Source organism: Notamacropus eugenii, chromosome 5 (assembly GCF_028372415.1).
Source record: "Notamacropus eugenii isolate mMacEug1 chromosome 5, mMacEug1.pri_v2, whole genome shotgun sequence".
Classification (NCBI taxonomy): domain Eukaryota; kingdom Metazoa; phylum Chordata; class Mammalia; order Diprotodontia; family Macropodidae; genus Notamacropus; species Notamacropus eugenii.
In genome coordinates this window covers 192,994,034-193,015,750 of record NC_092876.1, presented here as the reverse complement: position 1 = coordinate 193,015,750, position 21,717 = coordinate 192,994,034, and the positions used below count along the sequence as shown (strand labels likewise).

General features: G+C 38.7%; 1 protein-coding gene across 8 annotated transcripts in view; it reads left to right on the top strand.

The window, feature by feature from the left end:
• ATP8A2 (ATPase phospholipid transporting 8A2) overlaps positions 1-21,717 on the top strand; it is a 761,757-nt gene that overhangs the window by 627,778 nt on the left and 112,262 nt on the right. The window lies entirely within an intron of this gene.

Here is a 21,717-nt window from a genome sequence, read left to right as displayed (position 1 = left end):
ACATGTGGGCATGAAGGATGATAGAATCATAGACCTAGAGCTCGTAGGACCTTTAGAATCAGTAGGTTAAAAAGCATTTATTTAAAAAGCATATGACTGTGTGCCAGGCCCCTTGCAAAGTGGGAACACAAAAAAAGGCAAAAATAATCTCCACCCTTAAGAAGTTCACAGTCTGATGGGGAGACGTGTAAACAACTATGCATGTGGAAGACACATAAATATACAGTGTACATAAAACATAAGTACATAAAGTATAAATGGAAAGTAATCTCATAGAAAAGACACTGAGAGGATCAGAGAGGGGGTAAGGGAGAGGAGTTGGGGGAGGGGGGAACAGAATGAGGGCCTGAGCTGAGTCTTGAAGGAAGCCAGGAGCAGAAATGAAAAGGGCAAGTATTCCAGCCACAGGAGTTGGGCAGAAGAGAGAATGTAATGTGAGAAGCATTGAGACGGTTCATGTAGCTGCATGGTGGGAGTACTGGGAGTAAAAGAAGACAGAAGAAAACTGGACAGGAAGGGAGGGACCAGCTCAAGAGGAGCCTTAAATGTCAAAGAGAATATTTTATACTCGATTTTGGAAGTAATGGAGACTCCTGGAATTTGTTAAGTGGGAGAGGTGACACAATTGAGAGAAAAAACTCTGTCAGCTGAATGGAGACCTGGATTAGAGTGGGAGATACTTGAGGCAGGGACACCAGGTGTAGTGAGGTCCTAAGAACCAGCTCGTTTTATAGTTGAGGAAACTAAGTCCCAAAGAGGTTCACTGACTTTACCAGTGTCAGACATGGAAGAAGTGGGCCTTCTGATCAAATCCCGTGCACTTTGCACTTTACCAAGCTGCTTAGAATGAGTTGGCTGGCACAGAGGGGTTAAAATGGAGTTGTACAAAGACACAGAGTTGATTAGATGTCAGGGGACTAGTTGATTGATCTTGAATTAACAGTAAGTAATTATCTAAAATTTGTGCTTCAAGGAAATTCACTTACTGATCCATAGGGTGATAACACACACATTAATGCTCAATGAGAAATAGTCTGATGTTCCAAAAACAAAATATGATATTTTTGCTGAAAAAAAAAGAATAATTACCTTGGTGCTCTATCGGTGTTGATCAAGCAAAAAACAAACAACAGAAAAGGAAGACTAATTAGCATCCTTTACTATGCTAGATAACACATCACATGAGTAGAATGGCAGATGGACTGCACTCCAAATTGAATATATCAGTTACTGCAATCAAAGCAAATTTCCCCCCTCTCTGAGAAATTCCTTCTTAGAATAAGGATGGGGGATGACAACTGCTTGAAGACAAGCTTATTCCCAGGAAAACATAGATATTTTCAGCCTTTCTTCTACCTACTTAGTTCAAACTCAGCCATTTCCATTGTGAAAAAATAAGTCTTAACTTTAAAAAGATGGTGGAATAACCCATACAGTGAAGACCTACTGTTGGTGAGTTACTTTTTCTCCACCCATAAGGAGAGTACTTATTGTTATAAATTTTGTACCCAGAAATGGGAAATGTGATCATATCCACCCTGACTGCCTCAGAAGTTTTTCAGCTGAAGAGAGGATTCTTTCCAGCAGCAGGAGTCAAAACTTTTCAAAAGGAATTTGCTGTCTTTGTGGTTTGGGTATTAAATTAGATGTTGTTCTTTTTTACTGGATCTTCAGTGAAATGGGCTTAAAAGATAAATTAAAGCTACCCTTTAAAGTCCCACCCCAATCCCACCTTCACATATAATTCAACATGAAAGGCATTCTCTATAGAGGCAGCCAAATATTGAGTTAATAGGGGCTTGAGCAAACAGTTTCCAGGTCCAAGGTTAAGGGTATTTATTGCTGGAGGCATTACGTGTATTCAGATCCAGGAAGAATGAAATCTAGTACAATGACACTTGTTTGCAAAGTGATAGTAATTTACCTTCTTCCTTCCTTCCTTTTGTTTCTTCACTTTCCAATGTTTTCCACCTCCTTTTCCTTCTCTTCCTCTCTTAGTTGAATTATGAAGGTTTTTGCCACGGATTGCAAGCAAAGCTCTATAATGTGTTAATACACGGGAGATCTGTTGATTTCATTGTACAGACATCAGAGAAATTTTCTCGTGCTCTGCCTTTGGCATAACATGCAGGAAATTCCTCATTGGTTTGTCCAATGCAATAAACAGACCTCCTGCAAATACCCATACTTTACTGAAGCCATTCATAGGGGGCTATTTTTACTTTTCATGTAAAAGTTAAGGATCCCAGAATTCCTGTTCCATGGTTTCAGATTCTAATTTGGAGAGGAGACTTGGATTGTGTTAGGAAGTAATAGGAATTTTGGCTTGGCTTAGCTCTGCCCTGGAGTTTTATCAATTATGCTGAGTAGGTGGAATCAACTGATATAGGTTCCCACAGAAGGCAGTGGGATCTGATATCCTTGGACTGATAAATCAGCCTAATAATTTTGAATTGTCTCAGGGGGTAGTGCCCCTCCCCCCCACCCACCCATTGAAGGTCTCAAGCAGATGCTATCTGATCATTGGTTGGGAATTCCTGCTTAGCTACAGGTTGGACAGGATGACCTCTGAGGTCCTATCCAGCTCTAAGATTCCGTGGTTCTATGGATGATGAAAGAAGCTTGAACCAGAAATCTCCCTCTGGTTGCTCAGTTAGACATTTATTTACCAGTTTCCACTCCAGTGGGCCATTCTACTGAGCTACATAAGCCTACTGCTGGAAGGACTTCAGGAGTAGTTATGAGGGGGGAAGAAGAAAGAAACGTTGAATGAGGCAAAAAGAAACAAGAGCCTTGGAGGACATCGTCTGAGTTAAATTATGTTCATTAATTCAATTTGTGAGAGGAATGTGTGTAAATAAACCCCGGCAGCTGCAGCAGCTCTCGTTTCTGCAGGGCTTTGGCAGGAATGCAGGGGCCAATGGACAAGAAAACCTGGCTGTCTTTGAGAAATATCAGGCAAGACAGTTCTGCAGCCAGGAGAGGAAACAATAATGAAGATATTTACTGAAAAGAGGTAGTTATCATTTTAAGAAGACTGAAAAAGAGCTGCTAAGTGCCAAGCCAAAGGAAACTAGAGGCTTCTTTTCATAGGCAAGATCTTAATCATTGGAAAGCATTGGACTTACCTGATTTCCCTCTGTGTTTTTACAAACACAGCTCAAGTTGGGAGGAGGGGAGTCCTGGAGGCTTAAAATGAATATGTCAGCACCATTGTAGCCCACAGACTGTCAGCATTTCCATAGTAAACTTCAGCTCACTGGGTTCATAACTTGATTACATTCATTTATTCTACTTGGAATTTGGGCCTTGGGAAAGGTAGAGTTTGATAAGTTTGGGGCAGCTTGTTTCATTACAAGCTTAAAAGTCCTAGCTCTCTTTGTCCACCTAACTCACCTCTTTATTGTTAGCCTGGCAGTCATTGATAGTAATTATTTATGAGCAAGGACATGATTTTTCCTAATTTAAGAAGTAGTTTTGTTGGAGAAAGTGACAGTTTTGTTTAGGTTGAGAGGCAATGGTATCCTGGTACTAAGCAAATAAAAGACAGAGCATTAATTTGTAAAGAGCAGTGGACTGAGTACTAGGTGACCTGGGTTCTTTTCATCTTTGTCCCAAGCTTGCCATGTGACTTTGGCAAGTCATTCCCCATCTCTGGGCTTTGGTTTGTTCATAAAGTGATAGGATGAAATAATCTCTGATGTCCATTGTGGTTCTGTAAGTCTATGAGAAGGTATCTTGGCAAAAAAAAAAAAAAAGTCAATTTTTCATCATCTTTTAATTGAGTGTAATAAAATTTATGAGAACTGGGAAATTTTATTTGACTTAAAAAGGACTTTTAGATCAATATTAAAATCCACAAGAAACTTGAAGTTTTACAAGAGCAATTTGAGATCTTCCATACCGTAGTGGAAAGAAAATGACTTTTGAAGTCAGAAAGTCTGTATTTGAATCCTGGCCTTGCCTCTTCTGAATTATACGACCTTGAGTAAATCACTTAACCCTCCCAAGGCCTCAGTTTCCTTGTCTATAAATTGAGAGAGTTGGACTAGGTGATCTTTGAAGGATTTTTCTAGTTTTGAAATTCCATTATTGTGGGAAAATGAAGTTCAATCCTCAAATATAATGTTTATAGCTTATTTTTAAAAACCAAAACATTATTGTTTGAAAAAAATGGGGGCATATGGTGCTTCTTATTCTTCCATAAACAAAAAATAACTTTCGTTTTCATAAAATGCTGTTATTAATTCACAATAGGTAATGCATCTTTTAATATTTTCAAGAAAATAGCCTTTTAATTGTTATATGCAAACTCTGTTTTGATAGATATGTTTCTCTTATTGGATCCAAATGAATCACATATAAGAGAACTCTACAGGCATCCATTTTCATTATCATCATCATCACTGAGGACTGTGTACTGTGAATCAGGCTATGAACGGGGGAAGGCAAAGAGGGATAAGTCATGATCTCTGACCTTAAGGGGCTTACAGTTTTTGCCATGCCTAAATGGTTGGCGTAGAGAAGAATGTGGACTACTACTTTGGGATAAATAGGAACAGGTTTAGTCAGGGCACCTGCTTGCCCCAAATATAGTTTAGATATTGACTCATTGGTGTGCTTTGTGTTGCTGTGGTTTCACTAGCAGCTCCCAAGGGCAGCTGTCAGTAGAGTGCAACATATTATGAAACCGTCTCATATGGAACCAACAGTGATACTTGAAGAGACTGTATTTCATGTCAAAGTTTGACTTTGTTCTTTATTACCAAACTTTTTGTGCCCCACACTGGGGAAACCCATACTGGAGAATGCTAGTAATGCTCTAGAGAACACTCTATAGGAAGAAGAACCAAAGGAAATTACTAAACCCCAAGAAAACCCTCAAACTTCTTGGGTTAAATCAACAGTATTAGGGTTTGACTAGATGACGTTACATGTCATTTTGTACTTTAAGATTCTGTGATGTCATGCAGAAAATTGAGAAATGACCCTGTTCTGCCAACTTTAAGAAATCCTGTTAGAGAACTAGAAACCAGTTTGTCTTAACCAGTGTTTTTCTTTGACAGGAAAGACACTGTGCTACAGGGAAAGTTGGCCCCTAAACTTTAGGGGATAGTATCAATAGTTAGGATTTAGTCACAATAGTAGGTCCATTAAGATATTTTGAATGACCCTTGCCCTTTAAGATGGTCTTGCTAAAATTGATATTAACATCAAGAGAAGTCATTTGCCTATATTTCATAACTTTATAAAAGACACATATGAATTTGAAAGTTCTTGTGCTAAAGAAATAAAATGCTCAGAAATGAAAGAATGTATTTTGTTTCTGCTATTAAACTATAAGGTCCTTGAGGCCAGAGATTATCTCCTTCATCTACGTTTCCTCAGCATCTAGAAAAGTGTGTACGATTGTGTTTAGCAGGAGGGAGGGGGAGCTGCATCATCATCACCATAGGTAGCATTTATAGAATGCTTTAAGGTTTGCAGAGCTCTTCATCTCATTTAATCCTCGCAACAACCATGCAAGATAGTTGCTGGTATTTTCCAGGTTAGGAAACTGAGATTTCAAAAGGTTAAGGGACTTGCCCAGGGTCATACAGCTCTTAAGGGTCTGAAGAAAAAATTTTTAATTCACATGTTCCTGACTCTAAGTCCCATGCTATGTCCATTACATCACCTAGCCTCCTCTAGAAAGCATTTAATAAAAGTTTGGATTGAACTAAATTTCTCAGTATGGGATTGAAGCACAGATAGATCAGTTATCCTTAGTGGACCAGGAAAGGATGTTTATTTAGCATAATAATGATGCTTTTCTGCTTTAATAGGTAGCATGGTATTACATAAAGAAAGCAGAGTCAGAAAGGCCTGGGCTATCGTCCAGCCTTTGACACATTGGCACAATAACCCTGGGCAAGTCTCCTGTCCCTCATTCACAGACCCTCATCACCTTTCACCTGGACTATTGCAATGGCTTCCTAATCTTTCTCTCTGCTTCCACTCTTTCCACTTTCCAATCTATCTTCCATGCAGCTGCCAGTGTGGTCTTCCCAAAACTCAGATCTGACCATGTCACGCCTTTATTCGATAAAATCCAATGTCTCCCTGTTCTCTGTAGGATCAAATATAAATTCTTCTGTTTGCCATTTAAAGCCCTTTAGAACCTGACCCTAACCTACCATTCTACTTATTACATATTACTCCTTTTCATGAATACTACAATCCAACCCAACAGGCCTTCTTATTATTCCTTACACACAGCAATCCATCTCTTCTCTCCATACCTTTGTATCAGCTGTCTTCCATGCCCAGAAGGCACTCTTGCCTCACCACTGCCTTGCAGAATCCCTGGATTCCTCCAAGGCTTAATTCAAGAGCCACCTTCAACACAGATCCATTCTGAATACTTCCAGCTATTAGTACCTTGTCCCCAAATTATCTTGCATCTATTTTAAATATGTATGCCTATGCAAATATATATACACACACATATACATATATACATGTTGTCTCCCTTCACTATATACATACATATATATGTACACACACATAAATAGACAAACATATACACACATATACATGTTATCTCCCCTTACTAGATTACAAGCTCCTCAAGGACAGGTACCGTTTCACTTTCATCTTTGTACACCCAGTGCCTACCAGGGTACCATGTTGTATAATAAATGCTATTTGATTGATTGATTAAAATAACAAGTCCAAAAAAGAAAAATCCCTTTTCTGTTTTATGCAAGAACCTTAACCTCACATCTTAGCTGCTCTTTTCCTCTAGGTCTAATTAATGGAAAAGAAGATTCTATAAAAGTGAAATGACTTGACTGTGTCTGAGCTGATGTTTGATTATGGCTGTAACCCTAAGTGACTAGTATGACTTGTGGCTGTTTCATAGAAAAGGAGAATCCAGGTCTGACCTTTCCCCTGCTTTTCTAAACCACTAGAGAATAATACTTCCACACAGGCTACTCAGATTAAAACTGAAAAAAGATTCAGTAAGTTGCAGTTGCCTGTGCCTATATGGAACTCCCATTAACATTGATGGGCCCTGCAAGTGTGTATCAAGAGAATACACCAGGTAACATTTACAGACCATTGAGAGGCTTGATTGACAACTTTGGCATATCCATTGCTTTTACCATCGGAGGAGAGGTTTAAAACCCAGCTGTGAGTGACAGAAAGCGGAGCAAGCTGCTTACATTTCTAGCTATGTCATCCCCCTTTTGCTCCCTTTCCACTTTTCAGAGATGGGGGAAGGAGAAGTTGCATCTCTTTTGTCTTTCCTCCCCAGCATGTGCCATCAATATTACTAACTTGTAACAACATCTAATGGGAGATTTTAGCAGCAGAGCAACTGTAAGGTTTTCTCCCCTCTGCTGTCTTTCAATATCTGCCTCTGGGTCAGTAGCCTCTGGCTGGCTTTAGCAATCTAGGGTAACTTGAATTTTAATCATTCTTTACCCACTTCTTCCTCCGGGCAGTACTGCAATGAGATTCTGCACATTCATACAAATCCCTGGGATTGATAGGATCTGTTATACGATATTTGGAGAAAGGAGACAGCTTCAGAATTTCATTCTCCCCTGTCAGTCATCCACTCCAGCAGCCAATTCCCAAATCTTCAGAGACTGATTCATTTGTGGATTATCCAGCTCCCTCGCTTCTCCTCCTACTCCCCTTTCCTGCCTGCCTCTTGGGAATTTCCCTTTTCATTAGCAGTCTTTCAAAAGGTGGGTTGTGGAAGGGAAAGGAGGAACAGTTTTACCACTTTAGTCATTTGGGTAAAAGTTTTAGTGGAAAAGAGTAGAGTGTAGCAACTTTAGAATATTTCTCTGGACCTCAGAACATGGCTGAGAGAAAAACTAGATAGATATCTGCCTCCTCAAAATCTTGTATGTTTAATTTGCATTTATTTTTCTGCCTTTTGACTTTCCCTTAAATCTAACTAGGCAGGATTACTCTGAGAATGGGGTAGGTCACTCCTAACCCTGTCCTGTAAGATGCCTGTTGCTTATTTTGAAAATTCAAAGAGCAAAATGAAGAGGCCTTACTGAGGTTATCTTGAGCCCTTCCTCTTCTGTCTAAAAAGTATTGTCCTCTAGAGTCAGAAGCCTGAGGAGGGAGGGGAGTTACTGGAGCTGTAGATCCCTCCTCTGCCCTGCCCAGGAGCCAGGAACCCACTGATGAGTAGCAGATTGAGAAGGGCAGGTAGATGATCACTGGAAGCCTATGGGACAGGGTTAAAAGGAGGCTTCAGACCCTTCAAAATAGGAAGAGGAAAGGGACAGAAAAGAATGTTTTTTTCTGGTTCCCAGCTAGATCATTGGTAGAGGAGAGTGGAACAGAAGAAGATGCTGATGCAGGATGAGGGCAGGTACCTGCTTTGCAACACAGGGGCAAAGTCTTACAAGTCAAAAGCAAAGCCAGCAGGAAATGAAGATTGCCTACTGGGGTCCCTTTCCAAAATGGAGACCCCAAAAGAACTCACCAGTGGGAGAAGGGAACTGGAAAGGAGGGAGATATTCTTGGACAAAAAGGCTCTAGTACTGAGGGAAGTTTAGGGTGATGAGAAGACGGCTTGATGCACAAGTGCAGAGAATTAGCACACTTGGGAGGGGAATGGAAGAATGTCTAAGGGAATGAAACTGCAGTCACTGCTCACTAAAGGCATTTCTGAATTCTTGGTTTTCTTGTTGTTCCTAATGTTCCTCTAGCCCTTGAACTCAGGCTTCTAGATCTTTCCTTCTGCTTATCTCTTTCCCCCTGAATAAACCTTTGGCTTTCCTTCAGGGCTTCTCCTGTTGCCATAGTGCTGTGGCTGCTCTGCCAGTTCATCTTGTTTACCATTGCTCTTTTATCCTCTGCCATTTAAGTTTTCTGCTTGCTGCAGTAGCAGCAAGCATGACCAGATGTAAGGGCCTAACCAGCGTGTATGTTTCCTGGGGCCCATGATCAAGAATTTTGAAATTTCTTTATCTAGCCATAAGCTCCATTCCATTTCTCCATAAGCCTCACTTCTCCTAAACTCACTTACCATAACCATTACCTCTTTCTCTCCATTATTCAGTATATTCAGGCCATTACTTTAGTTTCTTCCATTTCCAATAATGACTCAATAGTTAATGACTTTAAAGTTATACACTGTCTTCTGCTGTTGAATCCCTTGCCCCCTTGTCCTGTCATCCCATTTATACTTTAATAAATGTTTGATGGTTGTTGACTGATAAGTTGAACAAAATACAAATTAGCAAGTGCTTTGTTCTTACTACTGTTTCTCCCCTTCCTGCTTCCAAAAAAAAAAAAAAACAAGAACAGCTTCTATTTAAAATGGATAGTAAGGTTAGGTTGAATATAAGAGCTAAAAAAACCTGTTTAAAAATTATCTGAATTGCCTGTGCCATCCTTTAATCTCACTGACAGAGATTGACTGTGCCTAGTTCTAGATTCATGGAGTTTTTGAGCCAGAGGAAAGTTTGGAGATCTCCTATGTCAGACTTCTTTGACATATGACGAAACTGAGCCACAGAGAAATATAGTAACTTACCCAGGGTCACACAGTGAGTTAGTAGCTGATCTGGGAGTAGAACCTGACTTCTAGTGCAGCATTTTTTCCACTGTGCTATGGTCACAAGAGCAAAGAAGTAGTTTCCTAACGGTCAAATAAACAGATATCGAAAGCAGAACAAACCCCAAGGTCTGCCCATCAGTATAAGTGCACATTCCTTCCAACTCCCTTTTTTATGTTTGTACCTTTTGCCCACTCCTCTTCACAGGTTCTGCAGCTTTGCGTGTCATTAGAACTAGAAATCACAATCAGATGCTAGGAAGAGTTTGACCACAGCAGGACTTTTATGGATATATAAGTTACCTCTTCTTTTCTGGATCTCTATTCAATCTACAAAATTATTTTAACCTTCAGTCCTTGATAATGATTTTGGAATTATATGTGTCTATGAATCAGTTTATCTGGATTATCTGTGTTCTCTGTTGCTCTAGATAATTAATTATTAACTTATAATAGCCTAGATTCTTGATTACCTGTCCAGGGACAGTGATTAAATAATATATTGTAAAGGAGGGAAAATCCAGTGGGATTGCTATCTCAGAATCCCAAAGAGAGATTCTGGATCAAATACCTACAAAAGGAGTAGAGGGAAATAAAGACTGGATTAACAGTGTGATCTCTTGGAACAGGATGCTGCCAGATGCTGCCTGTTATCCCATGGTTTAAAAGTTGTACACATGGTTTTGAAGCTGTCTTTGCTTCAGATGCAGGCTCATATTAGCTACTTAGGAAATTGGCATGCAGGACTATGTCAGTCCCTTGATGAAGTGGTCTGTGGTGTGCATCTTTACACATCTGTAACTACTCAGGATTGACCGAAAAGTTTGCCAAATTATTATTAACCACAAAACAATAATAACAACGAAAGGGGTGGGGTTATGGGGGCAGGATAAGATTTGTTGTGGGTTTGCATAATGAATCCAAATGGCCTTTTTTTTTTCATTCTAGAAGGTAGTAAATATAGACATGGTGGCATTTGGGGAAAGCATTTAGTTTGAACATTGCTTTGTGGTTTTTCATAGCTGGAAGAGTTCGTATGTTTCGATTTTATATCAAATTCCTTTTGTATCTGTTCTCTTCCTTTCTTCCCCTAACCCCTTTTCCACTTTTGTATGTCACATCTGCAGGCATGGTCTGTCTTTTGAAGGCAGGTCACTAAATCTAACCTAGTGGCATGAAACGCCTCTGACACCTTGCATGGCCATGTTAAATAGCTTTCAGGCATGTATGTTGGACACCAACTACTGGGAAATGAAGAGCTCTGGGGATCAGACCTCCTGGAGTCTCATCACCCCTGGGTCATTCAGTTGGAATCAGCCCAGATTATGCTTGTGCCATCTGGTAGCTGTTCAGTAGTCTATGAGAAAAACATTTCTAGGCTTAGCCTCTTTCCTCCTTGACTGCATCACAAAAGGCAGCATGGTCCAAATTTAAGTGAGTGTGGAAAGAGGCCCGTTTATATCCATAGGCTAGCCCTGGCTGATTAGGATTTAGGAGCCATTGGTGGAGAAATCTGGGCAGATTGGAATAATACTGCCAATCTAACCCTTTTTGCTAGCACTAACCTAACTTGCCAAAAGGAAAGGCCAGGAAATTCCTGTGTTCAACAGGAAGATGGTCTATATACATAGAGTTGGTGGTTATACTTTGTAGAGTTGAATTTTCCAAGGGAAAAAAAAAGACTAATAAAGCAGCTTGGGTAAGTTTAATAATATCTGTCCAGCTGGCAGACCCAGGACCCCTTTTCATATACTAGTTGACTGTGTAATATATTTATATGGTCTACATAAAAGCAATATTAAAAGTATGACCTAAGACCTATAATGGAAAGGCTTTTTAAAGTTAAGGAAAAACTGCTGTCCTCAATTCACCCTAATGCCATTGAAAAGCATTCAGCCATGGTTTCTGTTTGTCTGACTTCAATGGTAACTGGTTGGGTTTTTTTTTTCATTTAGTATTTTAATTTCTTTTGTTTAAAGTTTTTGTGCTTTAACTGACCAATAATTATTATTAAATGAATTTAAAGGTGTAATCCAACACTTTTGAATAGCCTTTATATCAACTCTTTAATTACCATGCATTTAATCATCAAATTCAATCAAAAAAAAATACTTTGCATTGTTAGGAGGAGCAGCGTAGTCAACAGTCTGTTTGCTAGTCTAGACTCTGAATGTTGGTATTGAATTATTCTGCTTCTGCCAACTCAGTCTGTTCACTTTTGCAAGTTACTTAAGATTTGCATCGACAAAAATAATGTAACAAGTGCCTACTGTATTCATGTACCATGGCTGTGCTCAGGGGGATACTAGTCTGTCTAAGAGATCTGCCTTCAAGGATCTTACAGACTACCACAATTTAAAACAGCAAATAAAAAGTGCCAGTGAGTGTCCCTGAGGCCAGAGACAGTTTTCATTTTTGTCTTAGTATTCTTAGTACCTGCCATAGTGCCCAGCACATAGTGTAGACACCAAAAATGCATATTGATTGATCTGACTGGAGCAATTAGATAAGGCTGGGATTTAAGCTTAGCTTTGAAGGATGGAGCAAGCAAATCTTTGCACTTCCCATTTACTGTCAAGTTTACCATCATCCTTTTAGTCACCCACATTCACATGTTGTCTCCTCAATTAGACTGTGAGCATCTTGAGGACAGGAATCCTGTTTTAATTCATTTTTGTACCCCCAGTGCTTAAAATAATACCTGGCACGTAGTATTTAATAAAAATGCGTATTGGCTGAGTGACTTGAGGATTAAAGATGGGGGAAAGTTTTCATTTTCCAAAAGAAAAAGAAAATGGGAGTTTTCAAACTATAGAGTGACCACTAATTAAGGAAAATGTTGAGTTAATCAAAAATAAATCATAAAACTAAACTTTTCTTAAACCAGATTATGAGATTTATGAGCCAGAAGAATATTTTACCTGGATTTCAACAGGATATTTAGCAAAATCTCTTAAGCTCTTTGAACAAAATGAAGAAATACAGATTGAATATAAGTATAGCTATGTGGATTCAAACTGGTTAAAGAACCAGAGATGAAGAGGGATGATTAATGGATAGAGGTCAGCCTGAAGGGAAATCTGTAGTAAAATGGCACTGGGTACAGTCTTTGCCCTAATCTTGTTCAATTTTTTTTTATCATTGTCTTGGATGAAGACATAAATGACATGTTCATTGTATTTGAAGGTAATTTATGTTGAGTGTGGAAGAGAGGGCCATGTGAAGTATTGTGTGAAGTTCAATATGGGAAAGGTCAAAATCAACTGGGAGGATATTTCTTTGAAAAAGTGATCTTTGAGTAAAGTAAATGTTAGGAATGTGCATTTTGAACACAGGGAAAATCATGAGGAGTCATGAAGAAGGGAAAGCATGGGATGGGTAGGAAGGAAAGTGAGTAGTTCCATTTGGCTGGAGCATAAGCCATGTCAAGGGATGAATTTGGAAAGGACTGTTGTATCACATTGTGGAAGCTCTTGGATACCATGCTGAAAAGTTTGAGATTCATTGGCTTTACAGTAGGAAGCCATTAAAGGGTTTCGTACTGCAAAGTGATATGAACAAACCTACATACAAAGAAGATAAATCTGGTCATGTTGTGATATTGATCCTGAGAAGTTTGATTTGAGTGACTCTCCAGTGCCAGAAGAATGGAAGAATTGGATGAGATGAAAGAATAGACAGATTCTCATTGGGTAAGTGGGACATGCTTGAGGAGCTTTATGAACTATACTGCAGTAATTCCTAGTCATTTTGAAAATGGTCTAAAAAGATTATCTGTAAAAGAAGGTCTCAGAAACTATCTTCAAGAACTATTGGCTGATGACATCTTAATCGAATTTAACAGTCCAGGGGAAACAAGGAATGGATACAAATGTATGTGAAATCTGAACCAAAGAATTTAAGTGGATCAATACACAATGCCAAGATTTCAAGATGCTAACTCTTCTTGATGCAACTCAGAAGTTGTATCAATTCGTTAAAAGACAGCTATTAGAGGTAATACAGGGGGGAAAAAAGTCAATCTTTGGTAACTCGATCGATTTGAGATATGAGGGAGCCTCAAAGATAACGGTAGAGACAGTGAAAAATGTTGCTATTGAAAGAAATATTTGTCAGAAGGCAGAATAGGTCTGAATGAAAATATAATCTTGTTAAAAAAACATTTTGTTGAGATAAGAGTAGCATCTCATCTAGATAGTAATACCCTATTAGCAGTAAAAGGTGTAAATTTGGAGCTTGGTAGAGAGGTATGGACTAGAAAGAGATACTTGGAGAGGCATTAGTTAAAGTTGTAGAAGTAAATAAAATTTCAAAATGAGATGGCATAAGGAAATGACCAAAAGCCAAAGACAGTTCCTTGTGGAATCCCCTCTTTAAATGATTAGGAAGAAAACAATGAAATAATGAATGACATCCACATCAACCATGGTAAATCATTAAAATATTTTTGTTAACAATGAACTGCATATTATTATTATTATATTTAGCAATTTATATGAAACATCTCTTTCTAGGTAGAGACATCACATCCTTAAAAGCTACCCTCATAATTTATGCTTTTCTTTTTAGTTAAGATTTTATGCTTAGTGAAAGACATGAACAATGGTGACATTTTGGCAAGCCGCCTTTTCTCTTTAGCTAACATTTCTGTTATAACTATCTGTAACTCTCATGTTGGGCTTTCCTGACCAGGAACTTCCCTTATATATAACACTTTGTGGGAAACCCATTATGGGGATTGAAATTAGACTTTTCAGAATTCATTTTGTCTTTATGGAATAGACTGGAATTGAACATAGATCTGTGGCGTAGGAATACTTAGACATTTGGATCCGTTGTCCCTAATGGGAGCTTTTATTATTGCCAAAAATGAATATCCCATACAGTTGGAGGGGAAGCCTAAGAAATTTCACTTTCAAAAACAAAGCTGTGTTTGAATTCTATGGAAACAGAAGGTATCACTTAAAAATGACACAACAGATGTTATGAAAATTTGTTTTAAAGTATTGCTCCCAGGTCAAGATTTAGTTTGCCAAGTTGCAACCTGGAATGAATTTTTACAACTCAGCAGAGCTTTGGAAAAATAAAGGTCTGCAGCTACAGAGAACTGCTTCCATTGTGTGATATGCCACGTGTTCTCTGTCAGGTGGTGGATTATGAAATATCTTGTGTCTTTTTCAAAAAATTATTTTTATCTCTTAATATTTGACTTAGATTTCCAAAGGTCTTTATTAGGATTTTTTGCTTCATTAATATTACTTTTAACAATATTTAAGTTTAAGATCTGATTTAAGCAAGCTTGCAATGCTGTTGCTGAGTTTGGGAATGGGTCCCTAATAATTCCAATGCTTGATGATTTCATCAAGGGATATTCCCTCCAGTAACACATATTGTAAGTCACCCATGACTGCTCATTCTGTGCATTTCTCATCTCTCTAGAAGTTCAACATGGATCCACTGAACATACTAGGAGCCTGTGTTGCATTCTCTTATGTGTTCGTTCTTCATTGCCAAAGAAGACCATGCCATCAGAGAAATGATGACATGACTTGCACTTGACTTTGTTTTGAGTGAGGGAGGACCGTGCAGGTCACCAGCCTCACTTCTCCTCCAGAGCCATCTGAATCCAGTGACCAGATATTCATCAGGATGACTGGAAATGACCCAGGATGAGGCAATTGGGGTTAAGTAACTTGCCCAAGGTCACACAGCTAGTGAGTGTCAAGTGTCTGAGGTGATATTTTAACTCAGGTCCTCCTGACTCCTGCACTGGTGCTCTATCCACTGTACTACCTAGCTGTCCCTGTCTTGCATTCTCTTACCATTATAAGGATAGCAGTACAGCATTCAAACTATCTATTGATCATCTCTTGAACATCAGTATTTGTCTGGTACAATTAGTGAAAATGGAAATAGATTATTGATCATATAATTTAGAGGTAAGACCTTGAAGATCACTTAGTCCAGTGATTCTTGTGGAGCAAAAATTCCAGTGGAGTTGGGGGGAGTATATAAAGTTATTTCAGCAAGTTTCCAAATCTACACATATTCCAAGTATCATCATTTTGTCATTATATATTTTTCTCAATCAAGAGATATTAATAGTGTGACAACTATGAAGGGAAGGAAGGAGAGTTAGATTTTTTTTAAAACTTAAAAAAAAAGACAGATCCTCTTACTCAAAGATATTGGGGTCACTGATATGTGCCTTCATTTTACAGATGTGAACCTAAAAAAATGACGATTTGACTAAAATCGCCCACATATGGAGGGATAGCTCCCCAACAATAGAAAATAAGTAATAGCCTTTCCTATGTGCCAGGTACTGCACTAAGCACTTTACAATTATTATCTCATTTTCTCACATACAGTGACATACCTCTAGATGAAGATCCGATCCCATGAAAGGCTTTGTCCTAAGAGTATGTGACGTTGTGAAAGACTGAACTCTGTGGCACTGACATTTTTAGTCATCTGCCCTTTGGCTTCCTATTCACGTCTTTGACCTTCAGTTTCCTAATCTGTAAAATGGCTTGTGGGATGTAAAGCTGGAAAGAGAACTCAGAGATGGTTTAAGTCAAATCCTTCATTTATATAAGTTAGGAAACAGGTTCCCAGAGAGGTTAGTGCTCAGGATCATACTGGTAGTAAGTGACAAAGAGCTGAAATTCATGGTTTTTTCAATTCATGAGTCCAAATCTAAGGCTTTTTGTACCACATAGTGCCCATGCATGGTTTTCTTCAATGCATATGGTATTTTTTAGGTGTGATTGTGCCAAGCAAAGTTCCTATGTGATAAAACTCAATTTACTGTTAGGGAGTAGTGATGGAATCACCTTTATAGAATATTAGCATTTGAAAGGCTGACAGGTAGGAGATTGAGCTCTGGGAGTGGATTCTAGTTCTCCTTTGAAGGCTGACCCACTGCTGCCTTGTACTCTCTAACCAAATCTGTTTCAATACTGAAGTTATTAGCCAGACTATAGCATGCCATACTGTCTATACTGCTGAGAGGGCAACATAGAACTGAGTAAACAAAGTTATTTTGCTAATGCGTCAAAAATCTAAATAAAATAAAACCATGCAGAAAAGTCACTAGTAAATACTAAATTTATCTATGAGGATTCTAAACTAAATCAAATAAACATTAATTTGATTTGATTTTAGGGAAAAAAACCAGTGTATTTTAGATACAAAAATCAGCCATTGCCTTTTCTCAAATTCAAATCATTTGCACTAGTACAGATAAAATGAGACATCTGAACACTACTGTATAAATCATAGAGACCAAGTACAATTTCAGGAAGTTGATAATGGAAGCATTCAGCTTAGTTTATTGTTCAAAGACATTGGCCTTGTTGATAACTATAGAGAGCAATCCTTTCAACTACATATAAGTAAGGAGCCTATTATCTGATTTGCTGGTGATTTTTTTCTTATTTCTTTACCAGAAGAGTGGCATAAAGGAAAGGTAGAGGAGAATAGAGCATTCCACATAATAATCCTATGAGTTCAAAACAAGCACAGCTCCATGTATTTATTATCTAAAGAAAGACAATTTGTTGACATACGTATGGTAAAAGGCAATTAGAGGGTAAAATGTTTATCGGAATTAAGACATTTAGTGAAATACAGTGAATGAATCTAGCTTACAGAGAAAATTTACAAGTTGATATGAAGGTAAAGAATTACATATACTTATAGGTACATTCAAATGAATATCGAAGGTCACATTTAAGACATAAAATTGCAATTTAGTTAGGAAGTAGCTCCTTGGCCAGTGACTTACTATTGGAAGCTTCATTTCTTATTATAAATTACTTTAAAGCCAATCACCCCTATTGTGTTTTGAATCTTTCTTTGTATTCCCAGGTTTTATCATAGTGCTTAGCATTTAATAGGAGTTTAATAAATGCTTCCTAACTTGACAACACTTTAATAGACTTTATTCATTGCCTAAATTTTCCATTCTTTCTCTTCTCACAGTCCCTATAACTTGTCACTTCTTTCCTCCCTCCCCTTCTTTTGACAGTTGTACCTGTTGGTCTGTACTGGAGTAAAAGCTATATTCTTTTCTTGGAGTTTTCATCCCCTAGAAAAGTTTTGAAGTAGTATGGTAAGTGTGACCTAAGTCTCATCTGGGCTTAGGCATTGATTGCAGTGTGGTTGCTGTTAGGTGGTGGTGGTAATAGTGGTGGTTGTGGTTGCCTTTAGTAGCATAAAGTGCCAGATTGAACCCTAAGGGAAATTATGGTAAAGTTATTGCCTTGACCCTTAACTGTTAAGTGTCAGAGGTTAGAATCAGAGAAGCCTGGAAGTTGACCTGCTTTCTCAAAGCAGACTGGACAGACTAGGCAAAGGTCTGATTCTGGAGGAGGTTAGCTTTCTCAGAGGAGGCATAAATGCTCTCACTGTGCTCACTTTTGGACTCTATTTAAAGATAGGAGATGGCAGTGGAGAAGGTAGAAAATTCCACTATAACCCTCCTTGAGCATTTGGGAGTAGAGAGGAAGTTCCCTTGATTATAGGAAACAGTAAATCTGAGTTGTTGTTTTTAATAGCTAGTTTAGTTTGGGGCTGAGGGAGCACTAGGAGAAGAATGTCAAAGTCATACTTGGATGTCTATACTCAGAAAAAACCCAGAGACCTAGGTTAGCCCAGCTAGTAATGAGGGCTGGAGAGATAGGGATACAGGAACTCCAAGACTGGAGTTCCCTGCATAGGACGTCTGGAAAAGAATTCATGGACTTAAGCATTGTTGAAGCCAAAGGGGTAAAGATTTATTACTCTTTTCAGCAGGTAAGAGTTCTTAGGGAACCTGCAACCATAGAGGGGTAGAGTTAAAGTTTATATAGGATATTCTGTAGTAAAACATGTGCCAAATATGCTAACTGGGTGATTTAGGGCAGGATTAAGGAATGGTTAAAGAGTGGTTAGTTCTTAAATGAACATACACTTTCAGTATCAACTGTCCAGATATTTTACCCAGAGTTCATTAGGAAATAGCCCAAGGGGGTGGGAGGGGCTACATGGAGGTATGGTTTTAGGCCTGAAATGTCACTAAGTCAGCTAATGGTCAGGACTGACTAAGGAATACCAGGCTACTCTCATCAATGTCATGTCAGACAAGATAAATGTAAGAGAGTATACATATATCTAAGTCTAGGATACATATGATTGATCAATGAGTACTAAATGTTGTTATGACCCAGTACATGGCCCATTCAGCCATAGACAGCTGGTTCAGACTAATAAGTTCTATAGGTGCAGCTGGCTACTGTAGCAGGAAAAGAGATAAAAGTTTTTCTAAGGCAGGCTGTGTCCTTGGGCTGGGAGAAACTGCCTGAGACAGTGTTTTGAGGCTAGGGAGAAATATGATTTTTAAAGAGAAATATGATTTTAGAATTGTGGTCCAAGCACATGTACCCAAACACCCCATCAGTAGGAAATGAACATTATTAGCAGGTTTGAAGATTATTACTGGACTGTTGTTTGAAGGTTCATGAGCAGAATGGGAATGAGAGAGTTTGAGAATTGAATCACAAAGAGAACAGAAAAGAGGAGAGGGAAGTAAAGGGACAAGGAAGGCCTGAAGCTTTTGTTAGGTTGAAGGACTTTTCTAGAAAAGGGAGTTCAAATAACATTTCCTTCCCCCCCAAAAAATGTAATCTTAAGCATATAAGAGAATGAAAAAAACGTATTTTATTTAAAGCATGTTTGAAAATATGTACACATATGTAGTGACACAAATGATTGACTTTGGTTAATGGTGGATAGAGTCCTGGACTTGGACTCAGGAAGACCTGAGTTCAGATCTAGCCTCAGACACTTACTAAGTTGTTTGTTACCTTGGGTAAATCATTTGACCCTTTGTCTGCCTTAGTTCCCTCAGCTATAAAATGAGATTAATAATAGCACCTACCTTCCAGCTTTATTTCGAGGATAAAATAAAATAATATTTGTAAAGCTCTTTGAAAATCTTGAATCTTGGGGGCAGAGCCAAGATGGCAGAGTAATAGCACGGACTTTGTAGAGCGCTTCCCCAAACCCAGCCAAATATCTGTAAAAAGTGGATCTAAACAAAATCTGGAGCTGCAGAACGCACACAATGACAGAGTGAAGCAAATCCCCAGCCCAAGACAGCCTGGAAGGTTGCCAGGAAGTATCTGTCGTGCCATGGTGGGGGCAGGGCATAGTCCAGTGTGGACCATACCAGACAGGACCAGAATAGGCCTCAAGGGGACTGAATCTTGGGTACCTGTGGTGGTTTCCAGACTTCAGCACCCCAAAATGCTGAGGATAGATTGGAAGGTCAGTGGAAAAAGCCCGTGTGGGAAAGTGGAGTGGTCTGACGCCAGCCCCAGGGTAGCAGAGGGGGAAGGGGGTGGAGGAACCCACAGTAGCCATAGCAGCAGCAGGGACAGCAGCAGTGACTGTTTCTGGAGCTCTAGGCCCGCAAATTGGGGGGGAATCAAGTGGCTAGCAGTATACCTCCCACCCCCACTGGAATCAGAGATCTACCTTGACAAAGAGCTCAAAAGTCAAGTAAATGACTGGGGAAATGAACAAAAACCTTTTTTGGTTTTTGAATCAGAATATAGACTCTTACTTTGGTGACAAGGAAGACCAAAGCATACAAACAGAAGAAAACAAAGTCAAAGCTCCTCCATCCAAAGCCTCCCAGAAAAATGTGGATTGGTCTCAGGTCATGGAAGAGCTGAAAAAGAATTTTGAAAAGCAAGTAAGAGAAGTAGAGCAAAAATTGGGAAGATAAATGAGAGTAATGCAAAAAAATTATGAAAACGAGTCAACTGCTTGCTAAAGGAGACCCAAAAAACAGTGAAGAAAATAACACTGTAAAAAATAGACTAACCCAAATGACAAATGAGATCCAAAAAGCCAACAAAGAGAAGAATGCCCTAAAAAGCAGAATTGGCCAGATGGAAAAGGAATTCTAAAAGCTCACTGAAGAAAATAATTCTTAAAGATTAGAATGGAGTAGATGGTAGCTAATGACTTTATGAAAAATCAAAAAATTATCAAACAAAACCAAAGGAATGAAAAAATAGCAAGCATTGTGAAATATCTCATTGGAAAAATAACTGATCTGGAAAGGAGTTCCAGAAGAAACAATTTTAAAATTATGAGAGTACCTGAAAGCCAAGATCAAAAAAGAGCCTAGACATCATCTTTCAAGAAATTATCAAGGAAAACTGCCTGGATATTCTAGAACCAGAGGGTAAAATAAATATTGAAAGAATCCACCAATTGCCTCCTGAAAGAGGTCCCAAAAGGAAAACTTCTAGGAATATTGTGGCCAAATTCCAGAGCTCCTCAGTCAAGGAGAAAATATTGCAAGCATCCAGAAAGAAACAATTTTAGTATTGTGTAAATACAATCAGGATAACACAAGATCTAGCAGCTTCTACATTAAGGGATTGAAGGCCTTGAAATATGATATTCCAGAAGTCAAAGGATCTAGGATTAAAACCAAGAATCACCTACCTAGCAAAACTGAGTGTAATACTTCAGGGGAAAAAATAGTCATTCAATGAAATAGAGGGATTTCAAGCATTCTTGATGAAAAGATCAGTGCTGAATAGAAAATTTAACTTTCAAACACAAGAATCAAGAGAAGCATGAAAAGGTAAACAGGAAAGAGAAAGGGAGAAATAGAATAGGGCAAATTATCTCTCACATAAAAGAGACAAGAAAAAGCTTTTTCAATGGAAGGGAAGAGGGGGAGGTAAGAGGGAAAAAGTGAACCTTACTTTCATCATAATTGGCTTAAGAAGGGAATAACATGCACACTCAGTTTGCTATGAAAATCTATCTTACACCTCAGGAAAGTAGAGGAAAAGTGGAGAAGGGGGGAGGGGATAATAGAAGGTAGGGCAAATGGGAGGAAGGGATAATTAGAAGTAAACACTTTTGGGGAGGGATAGAGTCCAAAGAGAGAATAGAATAAATGAGGGCTAGGATAGGATGGAGGGAAATATAGTTAGTCTTTCACAACCTGACTTTTATTGAAGTCTTTTGCATAACTACACATGTATAACATCGAATTGCTTACCTTCTCAGTAGGGATGGTTGGGGACGGAAGAAGGGAGAGAAGTTGGAACTCAAAAAATTTTTAAAACGAA